We start from the raw sequence: 21,906 nt of genomic DNA, 5'->3' as shown, positions 1-21,906 counted from the left end.
GTCTAGGCCTACAAAAAAAAAAAAAAGAAAAAGGATCATATGCTCTTCTGTTATATGATAATGATGGTTAGATGTGAGAATAATTATTCAAGGTGGGACACTATCCCACTGTATAGTAATAGGAAAGGTTCTGTGTGTATTTGTACTCTGTTGCGTTCGGCAGAGTTTTCTATAAAGTATCTATCTTTTGTATCATTGTCTTTGTTTCAAATACATTTCATGGTTGTATTTAATCTGAGAAGGGGAGAAGTTTTTTTCCAGGAAGTATGGAAGATAAAAGCATACGGGAAGTGTTGCTAAACATGGGGCTGGTCGAACCAGGTCTCTCTCCTTCCACCTTGATCTTTTTTAGTACTAAGAGAAATGAGTAGATAAGGGAGCATCTAATTCATTGTCTTCATCTGTACTTTCAGAACAGGGTAAAGTATTTTGCCATGGGAAATGTGGACTAAATGAATTGTATAAACTGAATTCTAACTTAGCCACTCCATTTCTGGAAATTGAGTTTTCTGACTTAATATTAAAACTAATGGTTGGCTGGAAGAGAGCTAACTGTTAGCAAACTTTCTCTGGTGTATTTTTGAACCACTTTATTATTGTACTTTCTTAATGAGTGTCTAGTCATTAAGTAGAACCAAATGAAAGGTTCAGTTTTATTGAACGACTTATACATTGATTTAACTGCTACCATAAATATTTTAAAAAGCAAAACAAGTTATAAATAAGTACTTAAATCAGAAGTGCTCTTTATAAAAAACAGTCACAAAAAGAAGAATCTAATCTAGACTATTCCTACTATAGTTGCTATCATTACCTGGCTTATTGCTGTTGACTGAAATGTTTTATTTTTTTGTGTATGTCTTTTGCTTCTTTCTTTTTTTTTCAGTTATATTTTTGAAGAGCTTAATGGCTGGAAATGTTATGGGATGAACAATGGGTTATAACTGATGTCACAAATACTTCATTTTAAAAGGGGCCCTGTTTTTAAAATTATGGCAACTAAAGTAAAAGTCTTGTCTTTCATGTATTATTTTTTTTTCTTATCCTCTTCTTCATTTAAATGAAATTCCATGATTTGGAGATTAATTTTTTTTTATCCTTGAAGTTGGTACTTACCATTAAAGAAGCAAGAAAGTGCATTGTTTTCAAGTATTGCTATATTTGCAAATTCAAATATTGCTGTATTTGCAAAGAGAAGTGGAATGAATACGGCAGAATGAGGGTGCCTTCCACCAGTCTGGTCTGAGCTCCCTTTTCATGAAGTGGAGACAGAGTAGAAATTAAGAACAAGTGGCTCTTGAGGCCAGTATTTTGTGTTTTAGGAGAAAGTATTGGGTTGTGGAATACTACTGATATGTTGATATCATCCATCATCCAATCTTTTATTCTATCAGATCTTTGTACTTCAGAGCAAAGTTGAAATTGCCTTTGTCATTACCTTTCACTTGTGAAATCTTACACATGCTGGGCGGAAAGCAAATAGGGAGCACAATCAGTTCTTCCTTTTCAGCTCTTCAGCTGGGCAGCTTACACCCTGACGCGTGGAACATGATTAGCCTTTTTAAACATGTTATTATTGGCCTTTGTGTTACCTCACTCCTTTTAAATATCCAGAGGCAAGATTTGACATTGAGAGATTCTATAGTAATGACTTTCATGTACCTCTAAGGTGCATTATTATAAGTTATCAGATGGCAAATTTTGGGTTTTTCTAAAAGTGTTTTTTCTTAACTTGAAAGTTTATACAGTTATTTTTATATGTTAAGGTTTAATCTGATTATCTTTAACAACTATAAAATGTCGTTAGAATAAATTTCTAAAACAACTATGTAGCTGCAGCTACTGTTTTAATAAATGAGAATCTTACATCTATTGATGTTGGAACTAGATTCTAATACTGTAAGCCCATGTAAAAACTAGATAAACTTAGTTACTTCAGTCTTCAATTGTAGGTGAGAAAATAGATGTTGTTTGCTTTAGCTATAATAGATACAGTGCAATTAATAGCTGAAATTTATGGAGATACTTTAGAATTGGAATTTTTTTCATTTCCGAGTGGTATGCTGGAGCTAGTTCTGTCTACTCACAACAGCCAATCAGGAATTTTGTGAACCAGTTGCTTAAACACAGCTACCATTAAAAGTTAAATTATGTACACATACCATTAAATAATGATATTAAAAACAAGGGTAATTCGTCAAAATTCATCATTTCCTATTTATTTTATTGCACTGTACTGGAGTTTACACTCTTTGTGTTGTTAACATCTGTTGTGTTTGTATGGTGGAAATACAACAAAATGGTGTTCAGTTAGTCACCTCCTTCCCAGCTCTGTGATCAGTGACTTCATTTGGGTAACTTGATATAAGACATGGTGGTAGCACTTACACTATAGAAATCAGCAAATTCAAATCAGGGCCTGATTTATTGTTTTGTCACTTGTCTATAGGCTTTACAAAGTGATGGAGAAAATGTTAACAGTGTGGATTAAATGTAAGTGTGTAGTGTCTATGGCCATTGCCTAGTCAGCTTGAGCTTTTAACAAATCACCATAAACTGGGTGGCTTAAACAATAGGCATTTATTTCTCATAGTTCTGGAGTCACAAGGGAAGTCCAAGATCACGGTGTCACAGATTTGCTTCTTGATGCGGACCCTCTTCCTGGCTTGTAGATGGATGTCTTTTCATTGCATCTTCACATGGCAGAGGGAAATCTACCCTCTTTCTCTTCTCTCCTTTCATAAGGGCATTAATAGCATTCATGAAGGCTCTGTCCTCATGACCTAAGTTCCTCCCAAAAGCCCCACCACCTACTATCACATTGGATGGAAGAGTTAGGGTTTTAACATAGGAATATTGGGAGGGTACAAACATTCAGTCCAAAACAGCTTTTAAAATGCAGAGAACACAAAGGATCCTGTAAATGCTTCGCCCGGTATTCAAAAACTATTATCCAGGTTTAGCAAAGGAGTCACCTGCATCATTGAGGAGTGAGTGAAGTCTGACATATGTCTTCATGGTTTCACTTTTGTCCTACTTGTTAACATATATGATAATGGATGTTCAACAAGGATATTGAGTTGCAACTGTGTTTGGTTGCCAGTTGCAACCGTAAGTTGGCTATTGCTGAAAGAGTTTGATAAAAATTAACAAAGAGCCAACTGACTATATGTAATTTACAATAGAGTATTATATATATTATTATTACTTGTATATGTGCTGCCTGTCCTTTATATCAATAAAAATTACTACACACAGAAGTGCTCACGAGCATACACATGCCTTTTCCCTGAAGAGCTGGTTTTCTCCAATATTTAGCAGTACACCCACTAACAGCCCAACTACTGTCTCTCCATAGCTAAAGATTAACTCTTATTTTTTAGGGTCCCGATGTAGCTTTGTGTTTAAGATGATTTAGTGTTTTTAAGAAGAACTGGAAAACATTTTTATTTGTAATAAATCAGGAAAGAATCAGGCTAGCTTCCAAAGTGTTAATTATTGTGAAATTACTACTTGTCTGAGACATCTGTGAGTTCTGATGGACATGTCTTCCAGGTACTAAATTTTAGGCAAGTGCTGTGATTTCATAATATATTAATTGAGGTATTTCTGTGGGGTTAGTGTTAGGTTTTCATTTCCTTTGGTGCTAGATTTCCCTTTACCCACTCTTTTTCTTACTATTACTTTACTTTGAGCCATATGAAATTGCCATTTTGTAGGTAAAATAAAGTTGACTGTCAGCAATTTCATACAGCTCTACTTAATAATTTGGTTTGAGATACTTAGAAAATCTATATTATTATAGTTTACTATGTAAGAATAACCAGTAAGCCTAGGAACATTCCTTGGTAGTATTTGAAAATCAAGTAAGATGTATTTCATTTGCTCTTTATTAGAAAGTAAAAAAAAAAAAAGTTTATACTTAATTGGTATGTATTCAAAATATTTAGTGTGATGTTTATGACAAGGTTACCTGATCACTGTCTTAAAGAATCATGGTTTGTAGAATGATCTGATTTTTAAAAAAACATCACTTACCATTTAAATGGGTACTTTTGAAATGTGGTGTCTAAGCTTATAAGAGATGAATGAGACCTGACTTAAGCACGAAGACCAACTAGGTACCTTAATTCGTGTATTCAGCTTGCACCACCTTTGTGGAAATTTGGTCAATGCCAGTATCGGTTTGTCCCATTCTCCCTCCCTCCCCTGGCCTCCAGCGTCTTCAATTTTTTTTAATCCCTAGACTATCATAGAAACCTGTTCTTTACCCTCCATTGTCTATAAATGCACATGACTTTTCCTAAAGTGACTTTGGTTATCTAGTTAAACCTAGACTATGAATTTCATTTTTTTTCCCAGTCCAATTTCATGACCCCATTTTTCTTTAGTTTTTTTTTTTTTAATAAAAAGTTAGAAAGGTATTTTAGTATATAGTTCCCTGTCTGTAAAACAGATAATGAAAATTAAATGAGATAATATATGTAAAATGTTTAAAGTGGTGACTGGCACATAGTAATCAATTACTCCACAAAGTACAATTAAGGGAAAAAAAAATCTCATATTGAGTCAGAGCGGTTTCTGGAATGATATTTGCTCTGTAGCTTATTATTTGGGAAGAGACCCGAGGATACAGTGCTGAGTTATCTCCTCTGCCCTTTGGTATTGGTAGCTAATCCCACATGGGATGTAAGCGAGAAGGAAGCTCTTTCCTATCACAGTCCCTTACAAAGAGTCTTTCTCCCTCATTCATTTTACTCTTTGCTAAATGATTGTCAGGGAAACCCTAAACCATACTGAGAATCCAAGACTTGCTTAAGCTGCTCCAGCAGGTAGGTGAGGGGTAGGACAAGGTGGCAGCTCCAGGATTAGGGTAGCTGGCTCTGGCGCCTCACACTGCTTCCTCCATGTTTTTTCCTGTCTGTGCTGTGGCCTTGATACTGAGAGAGATCCAGGGCTTGTTCCTCGTTGAGCCTCTGGATTTTCTCTTCAGTTTGCCACTTTTTTTTTTTCCTGTCAGATGTGAGAACTGCGATCTGCTTGTTCCCACCCCTTGGTGCCATCACTTACTTTCTCACTGGACTCCTCTCTTCACTGTTGCTTCCTCGCTGGCTCTCACACTGCTTCTTCTGACAGAAGCACACAGCACCTTTAGATGTTTAAAAAAGTGTCCTCTAGTGCTGTTACCTACAGTTCTAGAGTCTGTGGTTAGCAAACAAAGAACAGACAATGGAAAGAAATCATTTTTTTTTTTGTTTTGTTTTGTTAATAGTAATTCTCGGCCCCATTGAAATATAAGTGGGATTAGCTAGGCTCTTGTTGCTTTGGATCTGATTTGAGATTAGGCGTATTCAAGCTATTTGGTTTGGCTGTTAGATCAAGCTGCCTAGATACTGGCACCAGAAGATCTGGCCCGGACCACCGCCAGGTTTGGCAGCTTTCTCGGTCCCTTTAGAAATTCTTCGCTTTTTGTCTGGGTTTTGGATTCTGGTTTGTCCCAATTGTTTCTGGTTGGGTTATTCTACTTCGTAGCCCCCCTTTCCCTGTACCCTTGAATTCAGACCTGGTCCCTGAATCAATGGGTAAGGCAGGCATTTCTTTAACTTCCCTCAGAGGTTCTGTTCCTTTGAAGCAGGCCATCATGTTTCTCCAGTTCTGAGACGGGTCAGTCAACATTTTGTTTCTCAGGCTCACATCACCTTAAAATGAGAATCCTCTTCCCAGGTGCTTTTCTGCATACAACCAGTTCTCTCCCAAATCCAACAGCACATATCCATCTGTTTTGTTCAGGGCTCTAATTCTGCGTTCATTTGCACAGCACAGATGAATGTCCTGGCGAGAACCCAGCGAATGATCGAGCTCTTCTCAGCCTCACTTTAAATGAACCAATCCATGGACAGTTTCTAGAAAACTACCTCAATATACCTTCGTAAGAGTAACTTAATAATAGTAGTATTTCCCGTTCATCTATCAGATACCACTCATTTCTTTTCTCTTCCCTAGGAAAGTGACTGATCTTCCAGATTTATAGTGTTCAGATCTTTTTTTTTTTAAATATTTTATTTATTTACTTGACAGAGAGATCACAAGTAGGCAGAGAAGCAGGCAGAGAGAGAGGGGGAAGCAGGCTGCCGGCTGAGCAGAGAGCCCGATGCGGGGCTCGATCCCAGGACCCTGGGATCATGACCTGAGCCGAAAGCAGAGGCTTTAACCCACTGAGCCACCCAGGTGCCCCTAGTGTTCAGATCTTTAAATAAATGATAACACATTTTTTCCCCAGGAGTCTTTTTCACCCAAGTATTTGTTGGTCTGTTCTGCTGTTTATGGCAATGAAGAGTCAGGCTTAAGAGATATAATACCAGTGAGTATTTCGTTTTTGACCTTAAAGTCCTATTTTATAATCTTCTTCTTGGAGACATGAACCATCTTTTCTGAAGGCTTCATGCTAGTGCTGGACAAATACTTACTAGTAGTGCTATGTTGAGCAATGTACGTAATATCTTTGGGCCTTATTCTTTAAATCTGTAAGTAAAGGTGGTAGTGTCTTATCCTTTTCATACAACCAGGAGTGGATGAGATCTTTTTGTGAAAAGTTCTTAAGAATCAGAATGTGAGATACCACTGTAAGGAATGGCTATTCAGAAATTCTTAAAGAAGCAGATTTAATGCCTTTTACATGTAAAACCAAGGACAGACTCAAGTCACCACCATTATTTTGTACTCTGTTATCTTTTGTGCCTCATTTTTTTTCCCCTCTTACTATTCCGTAAATGAAAACATTCTTGGAGTTTTATTTTTAAAGCAGTATTGCTTTCATTATCAATTTTAGAGATGCCAAATAATACATAATGAGGTGTCACTTGTGGGCTTTCTAATATTTGCAATTCGCATATGAAGATTGAGCAATATGTCTGAGCAAGGACAGTTGTTAGCTATTAATAAATAATATATGTATAACAGGAAGTTACCATGAAATAAACATATTTTTGAATTTTATCAGCTTCTGGTCTCTGATGGAGTAAAGGAATGGAATGATTCTCTGTGTCATACCCTACCACATAGGGAAAAGCGATGTACTCAGAGGGCCTTTAGCTGATTTGCTGCTGCCACCACTGGGTAGTTGTCTCAGAGATCTTTGACAGAGATGCGTTTGTGAAGTCTTGTTTCCCCCAGCCTCATCTTTCTCTGAGAGCAGATAGGAGAGTAGGTGTAGATCTGGGACCAGGTCCTGTCCTCTTCTTTATAAAAGACAGAAGAGGAAAGGCAAGGACAGGAAAATGTGAAAAAGGAGGAAGGTGATGAGGAGATGTGAGCACCGGGGACTCCTTACCTTGTCTTCCCAAAAGAAAGAAGAGGGAATAAAATTAATGTCTGCCAAGAGTAATTAAGCAAGCTGCATCTACTCAAGGCTAGTTTCGGCACAAATCACAAGGTCAAAAAGGAGATCTGTTCAGGTTTATGAACCTGATAGCTTAAAAATCACATTTTGAATTTGAAGTTGAATTGAATTAGGCCAGCATTTCTGTCTTTGATGTTTCCCAACACCCTCTAGGATGCTGAGCAAAGGACATGTAATTCCATTCCATTAGCGATAGTGGTGGCAGCAGCGACAATAGTATCTCCTGTTAACTGGACCCTCATTATGCACCGGGCGTCGTCCTCCATGATGTTTCTACCGTATACATCATCATTGCTTCTCGGTCTTTTGGCTAAGATCAAGTCTAATGTATATATCATTATTTCTATTTGCATAAGAAAAGCCTGAGCTCTGAAATGTAATACAATTTGCCCAAGCTTAAAAATATGGAGGAACCTAGCGTGTTTAATAACAATGTGCTGATTAAACTACAAAGGGCAATGAGGGTCTGTAACCATAATTTATTTCCCACACATCAGTTGAGCCCAGGTCTTTTTGTGTAATAATGTGATGTTGAAGGGATCTAGAAGCCAATCTACGTCTAGGCAGGAATACGCTCCAAATGTGGCAGTTGGATGTCTTTATTGGCTCTCTAAATGGAGATTTCTAGGCAACATTTCATGTGTACACAGGTGAAATGCAGCTATATTCTTGGGTTAAACTTTTTGATTAAGTAATTGTGGAACGCATAATACACGCTCAATGACTCCTTTTTAAAAAAAATTATTCAGGGGGTCCCTGGGTAGCTCAGTGGGTTAAGCCTCTGCCTTCACTCGGATCATCATCTCAGGGTCCTGGGATTGAGCCCCACGTCAGGCTCTTTGCTCAGCAGGGAGTCTGCTTCCCCATTCTCTCTATGCCTGTCTCTCTGCCTATCTATGATCTCTGTCTGTCAAATAAATAAATAAAATATTTACAAAAAATTATTCAAATTCAAGTTAGTTAACATACAGTTTAATATTAGTTTCAGGATGACTATTTGAACATAGAACATTGCAATCCTAAAAGAGCGCTAAAAGTTTAACATCAGTAAAGTTTATTTTTTTCTTAATGGGATTGTTAAAAACGCATTTTGCTGGAGAGTTTTTTTTTTTTTTTTTTTTTTATTTGCCTGATTTAAGTAGGGATACCCTCACTTGAACTGATTAAGATTGATGGTTTTGGACAAGTTGATCTCAAGGGTAACATGAATCATTAAAAAAATTCTCACCACCACACCTTTTTCTACAGTGTAGATACTGGAAACCATTACTCTGAAATCTTTAAAGCCATAGATCTTTCGATCTTTCCTCATCAAGTCACAATAATATAAGCCAATTTCTACCTTGTTTCTGCCTGGAGTCAAGCGAAAATGATTTAGAAGAGAACATGTAAGATAATAGCAAAGCTAAGTTGTTTATTTTGAAGCTTAAGTGTAGAAGAGGTACAATGAAACCATTATCTGGAAAAGGCATACATAATATGTCATTACCGTGGTATAATTATAGAAAGTTCCGCTCCAGCTTTGGGAACGACTTTGCAAAATTCTATCTTTGAAGTAAATTTGTGAAGAGAAAAGAACACAACACGAAAGGGTTACGGAGTTTGTATCTCTTCCTGCACAGAAGTACACAGAGGGTCCAACAAATCAAAATGTTGGAATTTGCCAACATAAGTAATGGATGCTGTGAGCCTCCCAGTTTTCATGAGAGTAAGCAGCCAGATGGCTCCAATCAGCTTTGCTAAAACACAGGTGCCAAGTCTCTATGGGCAGTTTCATTTTTCATGCCTGTCTTTGGAGCCAGGTTCTTTGCTGCTGTGTGCCAGACTCTTCCACTGCCCCCTTGATGGTGCTGCTCAGCGTCAGCGGAGGCTACGTGTATGCAAAAAGGAGTTTCCAGCTTTAGCTCCCCACAGACAACACACTGACATCTTGGGAGCAGTTGAGGAGAGAGGAGCTGTTGGGGAAGTTTGTTATCAGCACCTGGGTTTCAGACCAGCTGCCTCCCTCTTGCACTCACTTGAGGGGCAAGCCCTGGTATCAGCGTTGAAAGTTGGGTAGCTTCACTCTGCTCAGAAGCTGAAGGATGCGAATGCTCTTGCAGGCTTACTTTGCCCTCACAACCCCTGTCAGTTTTCTTTGACCTGAAATTTCAGTTGGTCCTCACTCAGGCCTAGATAAATGACTGGAGTTGTCCCCCACCTCTCATTTCCTTTAGCTAGGTTGGCTGGAACATTGGCTCTTGAAGCAGATCACTCAGTTGTCAAAAGGAATAGGAGGTGAGACTTGGTCAGCGTGATATTGTGTGTTTCTAATTGCCTCCTTCTTGACAAAAGCAATTTTGGAATAATCTCAACTGATTCATTTCCCTTTTTTTTCATTTTTCTTAGTGCAATAAAAACTTGCAAAGAAGTTCAGTTATGGGATACAATTAAAAATTCAGATTGCAAAGAGAAGACATCAGATTTGCCTCAAACAGGTGCTGGCACAGATGGCCTGCTCGCAAGTCCTGGCTTTATTTACAGCTTTTAACACAGACAGATAAATTGACAAAAATGTTTCTAGATTTTATAATGTGCAGAATGCCCAAATTTGGCCCTAAACTTACATTAATTTGTAAATGAGTCCATTCAAAACTTGACCTCCCAAGTCACCGGTAGCCTTAAAAACTCTTTATCTGCCCTATTATTTGTAGAATTGTGTGAATTGATGATCTGATCTTTGCTTTTGGTTGGATAGGCTTTGTTGCCTTATTTACTGACTGTCATATTAAAACTCTCTTAAATCAAATTGGATGTAGTCTGATGGTTAGATATTTCCTATTTCACTGTTCCTTGAAGGGCAATTATGCTGCCTATTTCTTAGTAGCCTTGGACTGAGGTATTTAATGAGAACAGCAGAATTGATGACATGAAGCCCAAATGAAATTATCTTGAGGCAGAAGTTCATGATGCTCTCCAGTTGATGAAAAATATCTAGAGGAACCATACTATGCATTTAGCTTGCATCATTAATCTGTTTGATTTGGTCTAAGATTTGGCATGGGTGCACTGAATATTAAAATTATAGTAAAATCAGTATTAAAGGACTCCAGAAATTGAGGACTAACATGCATTTCTGAATTGGTTCATATTAAGGTGTTGATTTATCTATATCCCAGTCTCATATTTCTGAAGGGCTGAAAAACAGAGGCAACGGAAATTGAAAACCAGTTTTCAGAAGTAGAAGTATGAACTGTTGCTTTCTGCATTCCTGTACAAGATCCGTGGAAGGGTCTGTAGGGTAGATCATAAGAAAGACCTTACTAACATAATCCCCCGCCCCCTGTGCTTTACAAAACTGTGTGTAGCTTCCCTCTGTGTGTGCTTGCATGGTGCAAAATTATTAACAGTCTTGATCTTACGTCTTAAGATTAGTATTCGTTATGTAGATCTTTCTTCTCGATACAGTCCATGTTTTGTCTGTTAGAACTGCAGGGCAGATAATTCCCTGGTACTTGGGGAACTATAATGGTTGAATGTACTTTTTTCAAAGCCTTTTCATTCTGTGTTGGGATTTGTTCCATCTAAGGGTCTTGGGAGGGGGTATTTGTGTCGATGTAATATGTCATTGTTCTTCTTTAACTCGCTTGTGTGATTTGCTTTAGTATTTTTTTCTTCTAAATTAACGCTTCCATCCTCATCCTTGCTGTGGCTGCTCATGTGTCCTCCTCCTCCTGTCTTCTGCTTCTGACACTAAAGCCCGCAGCCCGCTTGAGAACTCAGTGCCCTGCCTAGCAACCCGCACCTTGGATGATGACCCCCGAGTGCGGCGCACTCCCAGCGTGGGATGGCTAAGTAAGTCCATGGCTGGGGAGGGCAAGGATGGTGGCGACGGTGGGGAGCGGGAGGGCGTGAAGGTGGGGCTCACCCTCACTGAGTGGCAGTCAAGAATGTCTGAAAGGATGAGCATTACAGATTCATATAATTACTGAGCTATTCCTTCCACCGCCAGAGAGTACAGTAACAATGTATTCTCCAGGTGAGCTGCCATATTGGATTCAAACTGAGTGCCATGAAGATCGTGGAAAGAGTTCCAGACTCAGGGTGAGGCCTGGCACAGGTGGTGCTCCATTCATGCAGTGCTGCTGGGAGCCTTGGTTTCCTGATGGGATGGGCAATCACGATGCTGGGCTCTCCTCTTTCAGAGGATTGTGAGGAGGATCACTTTGGATGAGATCTCTGATCAAAAACATTCAAGTGCTGGGTTGGAGGAAGCACTTAGTGGGTTAATGGACTAAGAAAAAAAAAGTCCAAATTTCCTTTATGGGTAAGAAAGGCAGTAGGTGCCATGGATATAAGATAGAATCTTCTTCTTCTTCTTCTTCTTTTTTTTTTTTTTCTTAAATAAAGAGTTTGTTAAGAGACAGGATTTATTATACCTAAAACCAAAAGAGAAAAGAACACGCTATGTAGACTTTTTCCAAATTTGATTATTTGTGATATAAATTTCTTTTACTTGTCAAGAAGCCCACCCATAGTGATATCATTAGGTTTTTAACTCTTTGTTATCATATTTCTTATAATAAACCCATTGATTTATACTTTTTACTCATTTAGCATGAGAAAATTTCATTTTTCTGGGAAGATGAGATGTCTTATTCATATGACCTAATGGGGGAAGTTTTTAGTTCATCTTAGAATAGTGTTTGTTGCACTACATATTTCCAGGACTTTTCTTGGAGTAAATTTGGTATTTTTGGAAACTCTTTTAATAATTTCTGTGTCCCATAGAGATACAAATATATGTGCTGCACTTTACAGTGCCAGGCACTGTGCTAGGCAGCGGAGATAAGGAAATGGGTCCCTCTCCTCAGGGACTGCCTTTCTAATGAAGAAAGCAGAACACAATGGGTAAAATTGTGTAAAATACTAAGTGAAATGACTGAAAATCACATACACACACTTGAGATTATGGGAACATCTGCTTGGCCTGGAAGTTGTGATGACAGAAGAGGCTTTGGAGGAGAAGATTTTCAGGCTAAATATTAAAGGAGTTTAATGATAGAATAATAGGGTGAAGGGACCCTTATTGAACTTGTAACTTGGTAATGATTTCTGCTACATATTAGGTCTAAGAAGCTGAAATTTATTTTCTTGAATAATAATAATAAAAGTTGCAAACATTAACTTAAACTACTTTTCAGTAATAAGCCCTAAGCTAAGTTTTTGTGTGACAACATTTAATTTTCTGAACAATCCTGTGAAGTGCCTATCATTATTCATATTTTACAGATGAACACATGGGCCTTAGAGAGGTAAAGTAACTTGCCCAAATCACATGGATTCCAAGTGTCTAGGACAAGTGTTGAACTTTCTCATATGGTAGTTTCATGAGCAATATCTCACTGAACTTAAAGTATAGGAAATTCACATGGTTACATTGCCAAAAAGAGGCACTGATTCCATTATTGATGCTCTCAGACTCACATGATTGTCTCTGCAAGTATCATGCATTCATTCCTTCTGATGAATTTTTTTTTTTTTCGGTGATGCCTCTTGGGAAAAAATAAATTCAGATATAGAAGTTTAGTCATTGGGGTTTGGAGTCAGGAAGAATTGGGTTTGAATCCTTGCTGGCATCCTGACTTTGGGCAAGTTACTTCCCTACTATAAATTTGCGTTTCTCAACTGTAAAATTGGGTTAATCTTAGCAACAGAGGACTGTTGTGAGAATTAAATTAGAAATGCATGAAGTGTTTATTTTATTTCATAGCACTCGATAAATCCAACATTATTACTATTATTAGCAAATTGCTTACAGGAATTGCTCAAGAAATTGTAGTCATTTTTGTCCTCTGAAACCACATCAGGCATCTAGACATTGAAATATTGTTGTGGATAAATCATCAAGGAAATTGACCAAAATCTTCAGTTTGTCAATGATGAAAATATGTCAACCAGTTGGAAATGAACCCTAGACCACATCCTGGGCCAATCCTTTTACGAAAACACATTTTAGTCATGAGAGAGGATTCTTCTTACTTCCTATTTATATGCTATATTCTCTCCTTAGATAAAAGCTTTGATTTGTAATCTCAGTCACCTGCCCAGAGCTCTCTGTTATCTACCACATCAATTCAATTAATTTAGTAAACACATATAGATGGTCTATAACTTACGATGGTTCCACGTACCATTTTTCTACTTTATGGTGGTGTGAAAGTAATAAACATTTAGTAGAAACTGTACTTTGAATTTTGATCTTTTCCCTGGCTGATGATGGGCAGCACAATATGCCTTCATGATGCTGGTTAGTGGCAAGGAGCCACAGCCCCTCTGTGCAATCACGAGGTAAACAACCAACCCAACCTTATGACCATTCTGGACCCATAAAATATTTTTTTTTAAACTTCCAGTACAATGTATAATAAATTATATTCACCATTTTATTAAAAAGAGGCTTTGTGCTAGATGATTTCGTCCAACTGTAGGCTAATGTTAAGTGTTCTAAGCACATTTAAGGTAGGGGAGGCTAAGCATGAGGTTCAGTAGTTTGAGGCTATTAAGTGCTCTTTGACTTATCATATTTTTCATTTATGATAGGTTTATCAGGATATAACCCTACTGTAGGTTGGGGAAGATCCATAATAAATAACAAAGATGTGCAAAGTGATATTAAACCCTGCTGGTTGTACCTACCTATCCGATTTCCATCTCCATGTCTTATCAGTACGAACCTGTGACCTAATTAGCTCGTCCTTTTTCTTCTGGCTTGTGTCATGGCCAGTTTTACTTCCATACCTTAGTTGATTCCTCTGCCTTTTGGGAATGCCTTTTCAAACATGCCTATCCAAAACTATATAATAGGATCCGAATGAAGTTCATCTCCTTTGTAAAATGGTTCTCACAGACACAGAAGATCTTAAAATTCTATGGCTCTAGTTATCTGTGTCTCACAATTAGGAGATTTGCAGTGTATTGTTTCATGTTGTCCTCTGGTGTTTCATTATTTGTATTTTTCCTTTCAACTATGTTTAAAAAAAACTCCTTTAGGGCAGGGGGTGTAAGTCCTGCTTTTGTGTCTCCTCCAATGTGGTGTAGGTACTTGGAACATGGGAGTTGTTCGGTGAGCACTGATCAATCCTTGATACCCCATCATGTCACTTAAGGCAGCCAACAGCCCAGTTTGCGCTGGGGCCCATCTTGGCCATAGTAAACTATGATACATAAAATATTGTATGTCTGCAAAAATGGTTCACTCGTATTTCTAGTCATCCAGATCCAATAAATTTGGTTATTAGTTTGCTGTAATCGTTAATGTGGATTTATTTTTTCACAAACACTATCAAAAATATCAGTTAAAGAAGAGGTTTCTGAACAAGTTCCATTAATCAAATCTTCCAGTTTTCTTAGCAAGATATTTTCAGGCTTCGTGTACCTTGAAGGAACTACCTTTTTTAGAAAGCTACATTTAAGGTTGCTTTTGGGGAGTCAGCTCTCATCATTTTTACATTGTGTGCTTCTTATCTTACTTGTCACCTGAGGCAGATATGAGTTTACAGTTCTTATCCACTGCAAGTGCTGCCAACGTATTGAATTAGAAGTTGGCACAAAGCCAAATATGATTTCCTCTTACAGATCTTACTGGCAGGTCTGAAACCAGCCTGGGCTACTGAGAACAAAAGAGAAGCTTTCACCTCTCCTTTTACAGACACATTAATCCCCACCTAAGTGCTTTGCCATTGCTAGATCCTGTTACTCTATCTTGAAAGATCCAGAGTGGCCCTTCACTGTGCACGCTTGTCTTTAAATTCAGTGTCATACCGAACAACCAGTGTCTTCTGAGCCCCTCGAAAACACGTGTGTCCCTTTGCAGTTATTGGCAATCAGAAGCAGCTGCTTCAGACTCTTAGGTCCAACTTTAAAGAAGTAAATGAGATTCAGGGTTGTTGTGTTTCTCCTGCCATCTTTGGCACATTTCGGCCTCTGTCTTCCTCTGTCTTTCCCTTCCCTTTGATGCGTGTTATGTCTGCCTGTCTGGCTGGTAAGTCTGCCAGGCAAGGACCTCCTGGTCATGTTCAGTGTTTTGTTTTGTAGGTTCTTACCCAGGGTTTGATGTTATCACTATCCTTAATTATTAGTATTAGATCTTACTGGTTTTTCTTTTTTAATGAAACCACAGTGGCCTAACTGTAGATTCTGGTGTCAACTTACGACCAGGTGACAAAGCTAATATTAGAATTTAAAGAATTAAGTTGTAACTGGGACTGTTTTTGCTTTTTTTCTTTTTTAAAGATTTAATTTATTTATTTGACAGACAGAGATCACAGGCAGGCAGAGAGGCAGGCAGAGAGAGAGGGGGAAGCAGGCTTCCTGCTGAGCAGACAGCCCGATGTAGGGCTCGATCGGGACCCTGAGACCATGACCTGAGTCGAATGCAGAGGCTTTAACCCACTGAGCCAGCCAGGCACCCCTGTTTTTGCTTTTTAAAAAAAAAAAAAAAATTTCTTTTGGGACATTTTTGGAATTAAGCAATTTGAAGTCTTTCATCTGTTAGAAAGTTTACTGACTAAATAAAGATTGTAATTTTCTTGGGCTCTAGAGTTTTCTTAGAAAGTTCTTCAGGAAAGTGGTGAAGCCAGAGAGTTCACTTTAACAGCTCAGGTCAACAGATGTTCACTGAGCCCTTACTCTTCCAGTTCCACAGTCCAGCTGGAGGGAAGATGATGAGGGAAATTCACAGGTAGCAATGATTTGAAAGAGACAATGATAAGTACCCCCAGAAGATTGCAAAGACAGACCTGTTTATCTACAGTGTACAACACAGATGCAAACACTATACTCTCTGGGAATGATTATCAGAGAAAACTGGATAGCAGAGCATAGAAAGAGAATCAGGAACAATTTTTTTCTTAGAGGAGATAGACTTTCATTTTTTTTTTTAAACGAAGGTGTAATTGACATATAACATTCTATTAGTTTCAGGTGCACGATATAATGATTCAATAAACGTATACATTGCAGAACGATCACCGCAGGAAGTCTGGTTAACAGCTGTCAGCACACATAGTTATACATTCTTTTTCTTGTGATGAGAACTTTTAAGATCCTCTCTTAGCAACTTTGAAATATGCAATGTAATATTATTAACTATAGTCGTTATCCTGTCCTTGACATCCCCTGACTGACTTCTTTTTGACTTATTTATTTTAAAACTGGAAGTTTGAACTTTGTTTTACCTCCTTCACTCATTTTGCCCACCCGCAGCCCAACCCCACCTCTAGCAACCACCAGCATGTTTTCTGTGCGATCACCTCACTGAACCTTCAAGGTTGGGTTGTGTATCCACAAATGGAGGTTGTAGGAAAAGCAGGATGAGACACTGAAAGGTGGTGCTAGGGGGAGAGAGAAGCAGGAAAGCTAGGTTGTGGAGAAAGCAAATGAAGGGTTTTTGTAAGGTGAGGAAGTGGACACATTTAATTAGCAGAGAGGGCAGGAGGACACAACATGTGGGTGTTAAGATGGCAAAAAAAATTGATGGCAAAATCCATTTTGTGGAAGGTCTGTGAGCAGTTTTTTAGCATGGAGGTAGATTGGTCAGAGCTGTGCGTTAAGGAAATTAATCTGCCCGCGGTTATTTGAGTGGAATAGAAGGGGAAGCACTTGAGGTAGGGAGAAGGGACCGCAGTAGACCAGATGGAGAGAGTGAGGAGCTGGGCTCGGATTGTGACTGTGGGAATGGGAAGGAGGATCATGCAAGAAATGTTCGGGATGGCATCTGTAGGACTTGGCAACGGATCGAACGTTAGGGGAGGAAGAGGAAGGATCCAGCATGCCTCAGGTTTTGAGCTTGCAGCCGGGGAGCTAATAGGAAAGCATTCACGGAAAAAGGTGAGGGGGTTTACAGGGGCACGTGGGCACGATTCTGTCCCTGGCATGCAGGTCGTAGCCGTCTTTGGACATAGAGTTCACGAGGAGATTTTTAGAGGATTTATCATGGAATCAAGACTCTTTTAGATTTCTGCCTTTTTTTTTTTTTTAAAGATTTTATTTATTTATTTAACAGACAGAGACCACAAATAGGCAGAGAGGCAGGCAGAGAGAGAGAGAGAGAGGGAGGAGAAAGCAGGCTCCCTGCTGAGCAGAGAGCCCGATGCGGGGCTCGATCCCAGGACCCTGGGATCATGACCTGAGCGGAAGGCAGAGGCTTTAACCCACGGAGCCATCCAGGTGCCCCTAGATTTCTGGTTTGTTATCACTTTCTCACCTTACGATGTTGGATCCGTCTAAACCCATCTTTCAGGTGCAGTGTAATGACCACATCACAGCTTTCCTCAGGCAACTTGTAAATTTAGAGCGTGTGTATCTTCATTCCAAGCATTTCACTTTCCATTTTCTGTTTCTTTCTTTAGCGGGTTTAAGGTAAGGGTCTGTTCTTGACTGGGAATCTTATTTGGGTCATTTATTGTGTCACTCTCACATATGTGTTTTTGGCCTTTTAAAAGGCAGAAGGAAACTTAAGTACAGCTTTCAAAATTCCCTCACTAACTTTTCAAAAGATTGTGAGAAATAAAATCTTTCAGCAACCTGACATCGACCATCAGACATTTTAGTTAACATAAGACATTGAGAAAACTTAGATGGTATCCAAGAACGAGTTACAACATTCTTCAAATAGAGACAGTTCTAACCACTTTAAAACAAAACAAAACAAAACAAAACAAAACAAAACAAAACAAAACAGTGAGAGTTAGTTACTATTTGTCTGAGTTTCTGAAAGAGATCTCATTGGTTTTTTCATTGATATCTAGTATTGCATTTACAATGATCTGGAGTGTATGCTGACTCTAGAAGTCCATAAATAGAATCAGAGTGGAGAAAGAATAAAAACTTAGAAATTCTGTTACATTTCAGAGTACTGGGGACTTGGAAGAGGTTTCAAGAGGCACAGATTTGGAAAAATTTTGACAATGTGCTGGAATTATAAAATACATTTTTTCCCCACCAAGGAGAGTTTGGGATTTGTGAGCATTCAGACTTGTGCCCGGAAATATGGTGATATGTGGAATATGTTCATAACTGAACTTTTATTCTGATCACCAAATCTGTCCCCTTTCCTGACCTTCCTGTCCCTTACCATCCTTTCTCCCTTGTTTCAGACTTGGAACCTTAGAATCATCTTTGATTAGCATTCTCTCTTCCCTTCTATCCTCAGTGAACCACTCAATCTGTTAGATGTTACCTTTGAATGTTGCGTGCCTCTGACTCCTTTCTGATGTTCCTGTCATTGTTTTTATTCAGGTCCTTTTTTCCCTCTTGCTTAGTCTAATCCAATAGCCCATCATCTGAGGTCACTGCCTATAGCTGGGCACATGCAAACACATCCTGCACGTTATCTTCTAGTTAATTAGATCATCCATGGCTGATAAGTTACCTCTTCTGTAGAAGTGGTCAGGGGCACCTCAGTGCATCTCAAACAATATCCAACCATCTGGGCCTGGTATTTAAGGCCCGTTGCCCGGTGACCTAAATTTGATTAAGCAGGATTTCATACCACTGTGTTTCCCTTTATCTTCACTACATTTCAAGAGCTGCTTACTATTACTTGAATTCGTTGAGTGCTTCCGTCCGTTAGTGTCTTGGGCCTGAACAGGCTCTCTACTTGGAATGCTCTCCTTCCTCTTGAAACTTTCTCTCAAAATTCAGCCTATCCTTCAGTGCTCACCTTCTCCTTGAAACCTTCCCAATCTGAGGGACTCTCTTGTGACCTTGAATTTGGAAAGCATCTTTTTTTGAGATTTCTCATATGTACCTCATTCTGTTTTGTGTTAATAGTGTGTGGAACTTACTGCCTCTATCAGCTATACATTTTTTTAAGGGAGGGACCCAAGTCTAACTTGTTTAGGTATCCTCTGTCATAGGATAGATAAACTAAGGCCCATGGACCAGATAGGACTTGCTGCCTACTTTTGTAAATAAGGTTTTATTGAAAGACAGCCAAGCTCATTAGTTTATATATTGGCTATGGATGCTTTTATGCTGTAGTGGTAGTGTATAGTAGCAATAGAGATTTGTGGCCCACAAAGCCTAAAATATTTATTACATAGGAAAAATTTTATTACATAGGAAAAAATTTCCTATTACATAGGAAAAATTTTCTGATCTTTACATTATAGTTCTGGTTCTCAAACCTTTTCAGAGGGTCTTAGGATTTTCTTCATATCTTTCAACCCAAACAACATATATCAGCAGATTGAACACAGAAGAGACATGAGAATCCAGATGTATTTCATTAAGCCATATACTAAAAAGATTTGTAAAAATGTAACACAATGCTATTCTTTTTGCCAATTTTTTTTTTTTTGCTTTGGAAAATAGTTATTTTTAATAAAATATATCATTTAAGTTAACATACAATGGGTTTACTGTATAATTTTAAATTAATAAATATTTTTAAAACCTTAGTTTTAATTCTCATTATGGTAAATATTGATAGCTGTAACCCAGATAAACACATACTCTTAATTTTTAAGTGTGTAAAGGTATCTTGAGACTAAAAGTTTTGACAGCTGCTGCTCTGTTGTATCTAGAGAATGCCTTCCACAGAGCAGTAAATCAGTACATGTTGAACAAATGAATGAATAACAGAGCCAAATGGTTCAAATGTAAAATTAAATAAAGCACTTGGACAGTAATTGGAAGTATTGGAAAGGAAGTGTGAACAAGAAGCATCCAGCACTGGCGTCTACTCTGTGTTTGCATTTCCACTTTGCCTCCCAGAGCACATTGATGAAGCACGGTAGAATGAAGGTGAATTGAGGTGGGAGGAAGAAGAGCTTGTCTTCCTGACTTGCTTTTTTTGCTATTTTCATGACAATTAGTAAGTCAAAAATCCATGGGCTGGATTTTGCTCCAGTGACAACTAACACCAAACATCTCAGTTATTTAACTAACACCAGGGAAGTTTCTTAGTCAGACTATTATAGGTCTGTTGTGGGTCTCAGGGAGTTCCGCCGACCACTGTTAGTCAGCATCCAGGCTAATGGCAGCCTTCTCTCCACTGGTGCTTCCACAATCACTGTGGCAGTGGGAAAGGCTTATGGTGACTCACAGGCTGACTCTCCAATTTCAGACCAGCAATGACACATGTTACTTTCACTCACTTTTCATTCACCATAGTGAGTCATACGTCCACACCTAACTTTAAAGAATTGTTATCCTACCATGTGCCTACCATGTGCCGGAAGGTGGAGATTCAGAAATAGTTGGTGGACAGAACCAGTGACTACCACCCAGCCATAACAGAAATTGTAGCTGTGACTTTGCAGTGTGTTCTTGGCAGTGCTGAGAGAAATGTGATGTTATGTAAGGCCAGTATACCACAGGTATGTCCTTCTGTGTACTCCTTGTTGATGGAGGACGAGGGCTCTTCTCATAGTGAGGAAAGGTTGGACTTAACCAGTTCAAGGTCAACAAACCACTGGGGCTGTGGTTTCACGGGAGACTTCTGAAGTAGACTAGATTAATTTGAAACTGATGGGGAGTCTTTCATGCAGATATATAGTAAACCACTCTTATTAGACCAAACAATGTCTGGATTTAATTCTTCGAGACAACTGAAGATCCGACTACTTGAATTAGTATGTCTGTACACATGTGAGTGAGGGAGACCAGAGGAAAAGCAAATGCAGTATTTCAGCTGTAGATATCAATTTCAAAGTTAATAATGAAATTTCTTCTTGGCAGCAAACAATAGAATTTTACTTTGATGAAAATTGCTGGCAGAATCTTCAGAAAGATTTTCTTTTCTTTCTGTGGTAAACTGAATGTTTATGGTGTTTATAGTTGTTCTGGTAATTCAGATACCGATTCTATTCCTCTTAAGGCATTCTCCCCCTCAGTAGCTCCTCACCCACCACTTGTCAGGCCAAAAACCCCCGTCATCTTCGGACTCCTCCTTGTTCCCCATCTGTACCCTTTGGCTGTTTTCCTTCTTATTCGTACCTGCCCTCAGTGACTCTCCATTGCAACTGCCTCACTTCAGATCCTCACCATCTCCTGTGTGGACTGTTTCAATATCTTCCTGTCTTCCCAGTCTTTTTTCATACCGTCTTTAAATCTACCCTTCATTATTGCCTCTCTATGTCACAAAGGCAAACATATCACTCCCTTTGCTCAAACACCTTTAGTGACCGCTCTCTATCCTTTATATACTCAAGGCGTAAGCTCCCTAGCCTGATTAATATTTAGAAGATCAAGTGCAAGTTCTTTAACCTATGAGATGCCCCTCGACTTTCTCTCTGCTTAAGTCTCTAATCACCCCTTGGCTTCTCCACTCTTGTGCTACAAGCTCCAGTAATATTTGGGTTCTCATATTCTTAGGTTCCATGTATTTGAATCTCTTTATCCTTTATTCACGCTGTTCCAACTATTGTCAATTGATGTGGCTAAATTCAGTCTACCTTTGAAACTCTTGCTTTTCTCAATAGACTTTTTTTAAAAAATCATATTCCTCTTTCCTCCTTTTC

General features: G+C 38.7%; 1 protein-coding gene across 8 annotated transcripts in view; it reads left to right on the top strand.

The window, feature by feature from the left end:
* SLC4A4 (solute carrier family 4 member 4) overlaps positions 1-21,906 on the top strand; it is a 462,487-nt gene that overhangs the window by 239,460 nt on the left and 201,121 nt on the right. The window lies entirely within an intron of this gene.

This window comes from Mustela nivalis, assembly GCF_964662115.1.
Source record: "Mustela nivalis genome assembly, chromosome: 4".
In the NCBI taxonomy this organism is placed as follows: domain Eukaryota; kingdom Metazoa; phylum Chordata; class Mammalia; order Carnivora; family Mustelidae; genus Mustela; species Mustela nivalis.
This window is presented reverse-complemented; position numbering and strand designations above follow the sequence as displayed.